Below are 12,563 nucleotides of genomic sequence, written 5' to 3' on the forward strand. Positions count from 1 at the left end.
CAAACAAAATGCAGAGTTGTGGAGGCCTGTCCCAATGGATACATTTACAAAACACTCTTACACCTGAGGCTCTAGGAATACAGCAGAAGAGGGGGCAGAAAGACTATAAGAGACAGAAGATCAAGGAGTTTGCTATGAAATTGTGCTGTGAGATTCTATTAACATCAGAAGCCACACTTGTACAATCTCACTAGTATAACTGCCCCAAAAGGAGCTGGACAAGGACACCACCAATAGCCTCAACTCTATACAAAACATTAAAGGCAATTGAAGAGAGCTGAGAAAGGGAGAATTGGTCTTCCCAAGATATGAGCACACAAATTGTTTGTCCAGTGCTGGTCAGTCAATGTAAACAGATAGTTCTCTCCTGCCCACCAATTCCCAAATAACCACTCAGAGGCTTAATATCATAAGTGATCAGCCTGTAGTTCAGGCTTATTACTAACTAGCTCTTACTTTATTACTTAAATTAACCCATAATTCTTATCTGTATTTAACCATGTGGCTTGGTAGCTTTTCTCAGTATGGCATTCGCATCTTGCTTCCTCTACATCTGGCTTGGAACTCCTGACTCCATACTTCCTCTTCGCAGCATTCTCCATTTGGCTTTCCTGCATAACTTCCTGCCCAGCTACCAGCAACATACATTCACAGCATACATAAGGGTCCTTCCACAGCAAGTCAACCTTGAAAACATACATCCAACTAACATTACATGGAAGGGACATGTTATATTTAGTAATATATATGTATTTATATGTGAGTGTACATATGTGCATGCAGTAACAATTAATGAAAAGGGCAAAGAATTTAAAGGAGAGTAGAGAAGTTCATAAGGGTGGATTTGGAGGGAGGAAAGTGAATGGAAAAATATTGTAATTAGAGTACAACCTCAAAAAAGTTTTAAGAAAACACAATTAAATTACATATTTTTCTTTTTATTTAAATTTTATACAGTGTACTTTGATCATATTCTTTCCCTTCTCCCAGTTTTTTCTAGATCTTCCACATCTTCCTACCAACCCAATTTTATACTCCCTCTCTCTTAAAAATCACTCACAAAAATGAAAATAAAAAAGACAAAGAAATATACAAAAACAAAACACCCCCACAAAAACCACATGGGATCCTTTTGATGTTGGCTAATTATTCCTGGGCATGGGACCTGCACTGGGATGAGGTTGAAATACCCAGTGACACTTCATTGTAGAAAAAAGGGTTTTCCCAGTAAATATCAATTGCAAATAGATTCTGAGTTAGGGGTGGGATTTTGTGTTCACTTCCTCCTCAGTGTTGGGATTTTGTCTGGTTTGAACCCATGCAGTGTTATAAGTGCTGTCACAGTCTATGTAAATTCATATGTGATTTTATTTTTTAAATCAACCATGCATGAGCATTCTTACAGACTTTCATAATGTTTGTGAATCAGAGTTATTCTTAAATTCACCTCAAAGAATCCTAAGCAAAGGACAATAAAATATTCAGCCTTATAATCATGAGAACTGTGTTATAATGTTCTCTGCCCTAAAAACACATGATGCTAATTAATAGTACCTGTGTAACACTTGAGCTTGATATCATGACAGACCTACCAAAATTGGAAGAGATGATTGTGTCTAGAAGAGTTAAAGCTAGTCCTCAGAACATGGAATACTGGGTGATCCTACCTTGCAACACGTTTCACAAATATCCAATCTCACTAACATAAGCAACAGAAAACAGGGCAAAAACTATAAGCAAAGCATGACTAGAGCCATGTTTGAGGAAAATAGGTCAATACAGCCTTTGGGACTACTATTTTCACTTTTCTTAACCCTTTCTGGAGCTCTAAAGTTCAACATCTGCCTAGAACTAGAGACAAACAAGAAAGCATGTAAAATTGGTCTCACTAAGCCCAAAAGGAAGTATACCAATGAAGTTGATTAGCATCTGAAATAGATGAGACATAAAGAGTAGTTTAACAATAGTGACATTCAAAATCAAAACGACAAGCTGGTATCCAAGGTCCTATTTTACTAAAACAATCTTCAAAAACTCTTTTCCATTTTCATGTGTATATTTGTCTGTATTCCCTCTTTCATACATGTATGTGGCTTCTTTCTTCTGAATGTTAGGTTTCTCTATTGAAACAATATCAATAACATCATCAAATAATATACTCTGCTAAGTTTGATCATATTATTCCAATAAAAGTGGTGAAATATTTGATGCACAAATCCTCTGAAAAAATAAAATCTATGACTAACAAACAGTATTTTTATGTATTTCCAAACTTTGTGTAAAAGATGCACTGAAGCCATTTTTCAAGTTGCCTTGCTGAAAATAATGTTTAGAGCTACCCCAGCATGTGACTCCAAGTTATTCATTTTTAACTTCCATCAAATACTATATCAAATTTACTTTCCTATTCCTTTACCTATATATTTGATAAATCCATTTCAAAAATTAATAGCATTACCAATCATTATTTCATGTGTTTTTGGCCTCTTCTACTAAATTTTTACAGCATATTTATGAAGATAAAATTTCCAGCTTTAAGTATTTTTGTACCTGCATTTCCAACTTACTCAATATTGACCTTTTTCCTGTTGAAGGACTACAGCAATTGTTGTTAGCTTTTGCAATTAATTTGACGCAGCCTAGAGTCACCTGAGAGGAAAGTATCTATTGAGGGATTTCCCAAATCAGTTTGGCCTGAAACATATTCATGGAGATTTTACTTGATCGTCCTCTAATGTAGAAGTGCCCAGCCCCACTGTAGGTGGTACGATTCCCTACAAGAAGGTAACCATACCAAGAAGTTAGTCTTGGGCTGCATAAGGATAGCAGTGCATGGGTCTGTAAGTCAACAAGCAGCTTTCCTCCAAATTTCTGCTTTGACTTCCATCACTGAATGACTTTGACCTGAACAAGTAAGACAAATAAACCCTTTCCTTCCCCAACTTACTTTGGGTCACATTATTTTATCACAGACCAGAAAAGCAAATCGAAAACCAATTTATATTCCAAATAATTTGGCTAATTGTTGTTTCTCACCAATAATATCACTATATTTTCACTAATTTACCAAATGAGTGATTATAAAATAATGTTTCCTTGCAAATAAATCAGTTGTGTTACTCACAAAATGACTGTTCCATTAATTTGTATTTCCTGGGTTTTTGACAGTTAAAACCTATATGGGTTTCTCATCACTAAACTCCTTGATCATATCCTTTGCCTGTGCTTTTTATTGAATTGTTCATTTTTCCTTCTTGATATGTAGTTCTTTAAATATTTTAGGCAGATTAAACCCTTGTTGTAAATATCTTCTTTACAAATATCATTTCCAGTCTCTGGTGGGCCCTTTCTTTTTGTTTATGAATATGCAGTACTGGTTGGCTAGAAGTGCTCCTCTATCTCATCCTCATTGCCTCAGGCTGCCTGAAGCAGAATGCTGCCTAGCAACATGAGAGAAGGGAAAGAAAGCTTTGCAAGGGCTCATACTGGCAAATTGCAAACACTTCAGTTTGGAAGTGACATGTGTCACAATTCCGCACAGCACACTGGCCATAACTAATCACGTTTCCCCCCCTCAGCACAGGGGCCAGCAAAATCAATCAGCCATTGTCATTGAAGGGACTTTTTTTTTATTTATTTAACAGAATTAGGCATACTGTTCCTTAGCTTCTGCTTTTTATGTCTTATTTGGAAATCTTTTCTACTGACAATTATAAATGTATTTTCTTTTTATTTAGTGATTTGTTTGTATATGTACATATCTGTGTGTATTTTCCTGTTTCTCTGTATTTGTGTGTGTGTAGCCATGCACACATGTGCACTTGTGTATGCAGCTCAGACATCGTATGTCTCCCTTGATTGTTCTTAACCTCACTATTGAGACAGAATCTCTTACTGAACCTGTGGTTTGGCCATTAAGTTAAACTGGCTGACCAGCTGCCCTCTTATTTCCAATTACCCAGCACTGGGATTGCAGGCATGTACCACTATGCCCAAATTTTACATGCATGATGAGGATCTGAACCTGGGACCTCATACTCTTCCAGCAAGCACTTTACCAACTGAATTATCTTCCCAGACCCTAACAAATGTGTTTTCTTATATTTTCTTTGTAAATTGAGGATTATTTGCAGAGTTGTTTAATTGTGAGAAGTGGTAATCATCATGTCAAACAAAATAAACCAGACTCCAAAAGACAAATAATCTGTTTTCTCATATGTGAAATTTAAAACACACGCACACACGCACACACGCACACACACACACATGCACACGCACATAAAGGTACACGCACATGCATGTCTACTCACATGCATGCCATAAAAGCAGGAGAACTATTGAGGAGGCGCATGAATGCTAAAGGGAGGAAGTGGAGTAAGAAAAGGTGATGGAGGGAAAAGACAAATAGTCCTTTTCCTATCCATCTGGATTTGAAATTTTTATAAGTTGGTATGTTGTGGATATATATTTTTTATTTTATTGTCCAAATGAATAATATCCCAGTATCATTTGTTGATTTGTCTATCCTTCCTTTGCTGATTTAAACAATTTTTCTCATAGATATATTTTGCTGTAATCATGAGTCTGTTTCCTGATCCTCTAATCTCTTCATCAATTTGTTTATCCCTGGGTAAATATTACACTTGCTAATCATTAAAGCTTTATGTTGTCTTGATGTCTGAACACAGATGTGGAGATTAGAATGTAAATTACCCAGAGAAAAAGGGTATTTATTTAAACTAGATTTAATTTACAAATTCCTTTGAAAAATAACAAATATGCTTTAAGATGTCAAATCTTTCCATTTTGAAGCCTCTTCTTTATCGTGAATGTTTTATAAGTTTTGCTGCATTTTGAATAAAATTTACTCTTTGGTCTCTTAAGGTTTTTGTAGCTATTGTAAATGAAAACGTTTTATCATGCCTTTTCTCTTATTCAAATTAAAATGTTTCTAAAATTGTATTTCTTGGTCTGATGTTTCCTGAAGGCTTGAGAGATATATTTTTATCAGGATAGAATACTCCATTTGAGTCTGAGCTCAGCTAAGACCTCTTTTTATCACTCATGTCTTAGGGTGGTAGTAGTACAGATAAGAGAAGTAGACAGATAAGAAGTATATCTTGAAAGAAAAATTGATAGACTTGCATGTGGATAGGAGGTAGGAGCCTAGGAAATGGAGGACTCATAAATTACTCCAAGCACTTTTAAATTGAGAATTTTATACATACATATAATGAGTTTTGATGAAATTCACCCTATTGCCTCCACTATAATTCCTCTTCTATCCCACTACTTTCCCATCCTTCATTTTCTTTCTTTCTGAAACAATTTAGAGCTTCTTGTACATGGATGTAGGGCAATCAACTGGAGCATGGGACTCATAATCACTGAAGGGAACTTACCTTCTATTAGTTAAGTTCTATATTCTTGCAATGAACACCCTGACCAAAAGGCAAGTTGAAGAGGAAAGAGTTGTATTTGGAATACATTTCAGTATTATTGTTCATCACTGAAGAAAGTCAGGACATGAATCCCAACAAGGCAGGAATCTGGAGGCAGGAGCTGATATGGAGACCATAGAGAGGTGCTGCTTATTAACTTGTTCCTTATGGCTTGCTCAGCCTGCTTTCTTATAGAACCCAGGATCACAGCCCAGAGATGGAACTACCCACAATGGGCTAGGCCCTCCCATATCAATCACTAATTAAGAAAATACCCAACAGCTATAACTTAGGGAGGTATTTTCTCAATTGAGGTCCTCTCCTCTCAGAAAACTCGAATTTCTATGTCATGTTAACATAAGACTAGCTCAGCACAACTGACCCTTTGTCAGTTTGACACACAAGCATATCACTACAGCCTTTCCTTTCTTATTCATCCCCAAGATATCACATTAAAAACATAAATAAGTTTAATAAAAGTTTCATAGTCTTTACAGATTCAAACACATTAAAATTTCAGTCTTTAAAATATCTGATCTCTCAAAATCCAAAATCTCTTGTCTTTCAGCTGTGGGCTCCTGTAAAAAATCAGAATTAAAATTAAATTAAATACTTTCTCACTTTAAAAGGGAGAACCAGGGCACAGCCACAATCTGATGCAAGCAAAACCAAACTCCAATAGTATAAATAACTCAATGTCCAATGTCTGGGATGCACTCCCAGGCTCCTCCAAAGAGCTTGGGTCACTTCTCTGGCTCTGCCCTCTGCAGCACACACAGCTTGTCTTCTAGGCTCTGGCTGGCTTCACACCACTGCTGTTGCTGTCCATGGTGGTCACTCCATAGTACTGGCATCTCCAAAACACTGGGGTCTTCTGCTGCAAGTGGGCTGCACTTCCAATAATAGCCTCTCAAAGGCTCTCCTCGTGTGCCGAGTCTCAACTTCTTTGCATGACACTTTCAGTCTTGGACCATCGACTGCCACTGAGGCTGTGCCTTCACCAATGGCCTTTCCTGGCCTCTCATAGTGCCAAGCCTCAGTAGCTCTCCATGACCCCTTCATGACTTCAGAAGAAGTACCACTTTGGTGACTCTTAGACTACCAAATTCAGCTTGAGATACAACCTTGGCTACCTCTGTAACAAAGTGTCTGTGTGCTGACTCTCAGGAAATACTACCCAGGTTGACTTTGAGGCTTCAGAAGCTCAAGCCCAGCCTAGTAGTTCACTGTTTCTTTCTGCTTGACTGCAGATCTAGAGGTAGCGCTCTCAGCTAGCTTGCCAGCACCATGTCTGCTGCATGCCACCATGGTTCCTGCCATGATGATAATGGACTAAACCTCTGAACTGTAAGCCAGTCCCAATTAAATGTTTTCCTTTATAAGAGTTGCCATGGTCATGGTGTATCTTCACAGCAATAAAACTGTAACTAAGACAGAGGCTTGGATCATGCTTGTAAATACATGTAATTTACCAAGCCTACTAAGCATCCAAATAGTCATGTGGAATAGGAAGCTGGACATATTAGTCTGGAGTTCAAAGAAATTTTCCCTTGAAATGGTAGTTTGAGCATCAATATTTTATTCAGTGGTTCTCATTTATGGGTGCCCATTAAAGCACATAACCTATTGCAGAGCCTGATGGCATGCCACTATGTGACTAGAACTTCCTAGAGCTGCTGGAATGGAGATCAAGATAGTTAATAGCAGGCCACATGTTTTAGAAAGTTTAGAAACTCAGATAAGTTAAATAAACTGACCATAGGACACACAACTAAGAAATATTTTGGATTAGACCTAGATCTGCCTGGTTATAAAACCTGAGCTACATTCACTCTCCTTTGTTTTCTAAGAGGACAGTCTTTCAACTGCACATAATAACAAGAGATACCTTATTAAGGGAAACTGCCCCAAATGTGAATCTAGTAGACAAGAGTTGAGGACACACTGTTTTTCTGAAAGGAAGATGTTTAGTTCTTCATTTACCCTATTGTCTTGCTCATGAATATTTTCTGCTTCCTATCTGTAACCACTCTGCACCTTTTAAATAGTAGAGGGACTACATAAAAGGGGGCCAATACCAGGGTGCTGTCCATGAGCAGACAGCCTCGAATCAGTGTCCCCTTCCCGAGTACTGTTACCTAGGGCTTACTTTTGGAGAAGGAGAAGCAGCAGCATATAGTGCTGCAGTCAAAACCAGGCAAACATTTTTGTCTCCTCCTACTTCTGCCTCCTTACATATCAGCAGCTCTGTATAATGAAAGTTTAAATCATTTGTGTGCACACATAGCAACTGTTTATTTGCTGTTAGCTTTAAGGACCCAGTGGGGGTTTGATGCGTTTAGAAAAGAGAACAACCCTGGGAGAGTCTAATCTCATAAGTAGACAAAAAGAAAATTGAAGCTGAAAATGCTTCTCTCTACATCTGTGGGACAGGCCAGGGATAAATTATCCTTCAGCTCTACCCCCTCCAGTTCTGAAAATATTCTCAACCCAAGGACATGGAGTGGATATGACCCCTTGGAAGGATCCTGCTTACTGGGCCTGGTTGGAGATTGATTGTGAGCTCTAGAAATAGCACACCTTTCCCCCCAGGCCACCAAGTATGATATCTTCCACCTCTTATAAAATACATCCACTATTACTTTCTTTGAAACTTCTTTTTTCCCATCACTAAGCTGTCTTGGAATAAAATTAATCTTGAAACTGATACACATTTGTATTGCTATGGGAAGTGAATCCTAGACTCTAAAGAAAATATTTGCCATGGTTACAATGTGGTTTTTTTTTTTTCTCTCAACCAAAGGTCCATGAATAGAAAACTTGGTTTAAAGAGTGGGATCTTTTACTGGGTTGGACCTAGTGGGATGTTCTTGGATGTTGTGATATAAACTCTTGGAAGGGTTTTAAATGATACTCTTTCAGTTCCCAGGAGAATAATATATTATAAAAAGTTGAGTCCAAATGTTGAGTCTCTGGATCCTGTACCAAGGTACACTAAGTTTAATTGTTGCCATACATCTACATATGATACCACCAATAGAGCCTTGACTAGAGCTGAGCCAATGCAGGTATCATGACCTTGAACACAGTTGTCAAAACTGTGACATAAGTATCTTTCCTTAACAAATAGGCTCAGACATCTTGCTGTAGAGACAAAATGTTGACTACTACTATATCCCTGGAACATTCTGAAGGGATCAGCATCCTCTATAGTGAGGCTCCTTTGACAATTTGTAAAGTGTCTGTTTCACAGAAGCCTTCTTGCTCAAACAATGGGGTCTCTGAGGTCCCCTTTTCACTCATTCAGAATCCCACCAGACCTATGGTTTCTTCTTCCTTTCCACACCATTGTAGCCAGAAGACACCAATTTCATATTCAAGATTATAATCCAGACCACAGGGTGTGGGTAACGAGTAAGGAGAAACTAATTTATTCCAACATTTATGACAAAACAAGGCTTGGTAGAATGGAACCAGGTAAATGGAAGGAAATATTAAATTCATGCTGAAAATGTGGTTTTTCAGGACTTTGCTTCATAAGAGGAAAATCCTTTTCAAATATGGTTCCATTTTCCTAAAAACATATGGAAACATTCTGTCTTCTACCTACAACTCGTTTTTTAAAGTTTTTTCTTTTCTTTCTTTTTTTTTTTTGCCAATTCCCCTCTCTCCATTCCTTGTAGTGCCCCCTTCTCAAGGTTCTTTCAAATTACCATCCTCCTCCTTAGCGCTGCCACCCAATCCCTACCCCAGTCAATGCAACTACTTCACAGTGTTTGGATATCTGGGCTTAAAGGGAAGCCAAATAGACACATCTTTGGAGGCAGTATAATAGGAAATGATAGAGAGTTGTTATTTTCGATTTACCCACATGTAACCAAAGGAAGTTGACTTTAGTGGACAATAGCAAATATTTCCTTGCCATTTAGCATCTGGCTGAGTCAGGCTAATGGTGAACATTGAATGACTATCAGAAGAGGAAGAAAGTGAGACATACCCTGTCTTCTTCCCTTCGTGTTTCATTTAGGCAGAAACTGCACTGTGCTCTCTAAAGCCACAACTCCTATCAGGTGGCCTCTTCCTTTTCAGCTAATACAGTTATTGCTGGGTTTCAATAATGCCATTTCTTCCCTTTGCTCCTTCAGTCTTAACAATGTGAATGGCTAGCCTTCTGTTCCTAAGATATTCATGCCTGTCAATTTTTATTGCTTGTAGGGGGCCTTTACCTGACACATACTATCATGTGTTCTTTTGTTACACTTATCTAAACTCCTTATGTATTGCAGGTGTTTTCCCCCAGAATACTAGTGTATGCATTCACCTGCACAAGTTCTGTTCCATAGAATTCCAGAAATTTCCATATCCTGAAAAGTGAGATCACCTAGCTGAATTGCCTTTTCCTGACCATTTAACATGTTCTTCATAGACTGTGCCCTCTAAAATTAAGATTGCATTACAATGATTATAAAATGAATGTGAGGATTGAGTTGTTTATAGTTTTGTTTTAGCTATACTGAGTCATCTTATGTGGGTAAGTTAATGCTATGAACTCAAGATACACTTGTTTCCAGAAAGTTTTGTCAACATGCTTTACCTTAAACATTTAATGAATCTGTATTCTAGGAGGAATTCATATTCGATATGAATTTGAACATCAGTTGCTTATGATCTATAATCCCCATCTTGATATCACCATATTCCAGAATGATCATTCTAAACTTTTACTTGGCCTCATTTACATGTGTTGACAAAGAATTAACTTTCTAGGAACAGAATTGAGTATCTCTTATTCAAAATGCTTGGAACCATTAAGTGTCCCCCCCCTTTTTTTTCAATTTAAAATGTTACGTATTCAACAAGCTAAATCCCACTAAAAGTACATTTAAAAGTCTAGCATTTTTGTATCCCCTTTGAAATTTCTACTATGAGAACAAAAATTTAGTCAAATGTTTTAGTGACATGGCAAATCATAAAAAACACACAACCATATAAACTGTTGAAATATGAAACCAAAATACTGCACATATGTTTTAAGATGTTTCTAGTTCACTTCAGTGAGAACCAAATTACTTATGTCCAAGTTAATAAACAACAAATAAATATACATGTTTAAGTTATTATATTTTGTTTTGCAGAGTAATTTTTCTTTTTTGAGACAAATTCTCATGTATCTCAGGCTGGTCTTGGACTCACTATACAGCTGAAGCTGGCTTTGAATTTTCAGAATTGTTTAGGTTTGGAATGCTGGCATGTATTATATAAATTCCTCATTCTTAATTCCCCAAAAGAAACATTGCTGTGGATATCACTCTGTATAAATAAAATGCTAATTGGCCAGTAGCCAGGCAGGAAGTATAGGCAGGAGAAGCAGAGAAGAGAATTCTGGGAAGTGGAAGGCTGAAGCAGAGAGACACTGCTAGCCGCTGCCATGAGAAGATGTTAAGATACTGGTAAGCCACGAGCCACATGGCAACTTATATAGTAATAGAAATTGGTTGATTTAAGATATTAGAATAGTTAGCAAGAAGCCTGCCACAGCCATACAGTTTATAAGTAATATAAGTCTCTGTGTGTTGACTTGGTTGGGTCTGAGCAGCTGTGGGACTGGTGGGTGAGAGAGATTTGTCCTGACCGTGGGCCAGCCAGGACTGGAGAAAACTTCAGCTACAAAACATAGGATGGGAAATGCTCTGGAACTTATTTTTCAGGACAACAATTTTAAATTACTTTAGATTTGGAAGCGTTTTGAAGTGGAAAGTCTCAATCTATACCTTTTGTTGTATTCATCCCCCTTTTCCATCCTTTGTTCCCAATTTATTCATTTTGTGCCTACATTATATAAACATCTCTAGCCTTTCCCTATCCACTTTCATTATTTGCTGCAGAGCTTTGGAAGAACACAAAGGCACTCATGTGATTTCCTTTTCACTGGCCATCCTTTAGGTTACAATTCGAACTCACTACCTTGGGTTACACAGAATATTGCTACTGTTCCCTTACAGTGCCATATTTGTCAGTTTGGTTTTTTTCTTTTTTCACTAAGAAATGTTTTATTCATTTTACATACCAATCACAGATCCCCCTCTCTTCCCTCCTCCTGCCCCCCCAGCCTTTCCCCTCATCCAACCCCCAGTCCCTCCAGTGAAAAGGTAAGGCTCCATGGGGCGTCAGCAGAGCCGGTACATTCAGCTGCAGCAGGTCCAAGTGACAAGGGCACCTTGACAGTTCGTTTTTAAGCTTGGGGTTCATCCTCACTCTGTCCACAGGCTTTTGTTCCCGTGTACCTTTCCCTTTGATGATTAGCTCCCTCTCTTCATTTTTCAAACCCATCTTAGTCAGCACTTTAAAAAAGACTTCCCTATCATCCCTTAACCCACCAAGTTAGTTTTGTGATCCTTCAGCCCCTCCTCCCCCACTTTAACTTTCCTAGCACTTAACACATTGACAATTCTTTATTGACATGCCTGTTGAGAACTCACCACTACTAATTTTAGGCTGAGAAACTATTTTCATCATTGAAGCCTAGTGCTTGGCACAGAGTGTTGAATATTTAAGAAATGTTTCCTAAATGAATAACTAAATGAATTAATTATGAATGACTATGAATGGAGTATATGTTAGAATTCAGTTACATGCATGAGGCAAACATAAGAACTCTGACTCTTTATGGTGTGGTCTACAATTAATCAGGCCAGCTTTGTTAGGTTTTTCCCCCTAGGTGGACCAAATCGATGGTGGAATGTTTAGGAGTAAAAACAGATGAGCTGGCCTTTTGAATTACAATCCTCCCTTGTCCCTAAAGCTGGAGTTATGGAATAATAACACTGGCCTTAATGAGCTGAGGGGAGGGATGAGACTAATTTCCCCTGGGGAGACACCAAATTCTCCATCATCCATCAGCCTTGATCAAAGATGGGATAAAAGCCAGGCCTAAAAATACTTCAGCCCTAGATGACATCATGGCTGTATTCTTTCCTATCTAACTCATTCCAGATGGAAGCAAGATGATTTGAAGAGCACTCATTAAAGCAAACAGAGAAACTTCTATCACACTACAGATGATTGCTGGGACAAATGTCATTGCAGACTTCCTAGTCACATAATAAACTCTGGTAAAATTTT

Source organism: Onychomys torridus, chromosome X (genome assembly GCF_903995425.1).
Source record: "Onychomys torridus chromosome X, mOncTor1.1, whole genome shotgun sequence".
In the NCBI taxonomy this organism is placed as follows: domain Eukaryota; kingdom Metazoa; phylum Chordata; class Mammalia; order Rodentia; family Cricetidae; genus Onychomys; species Onychomys torridus.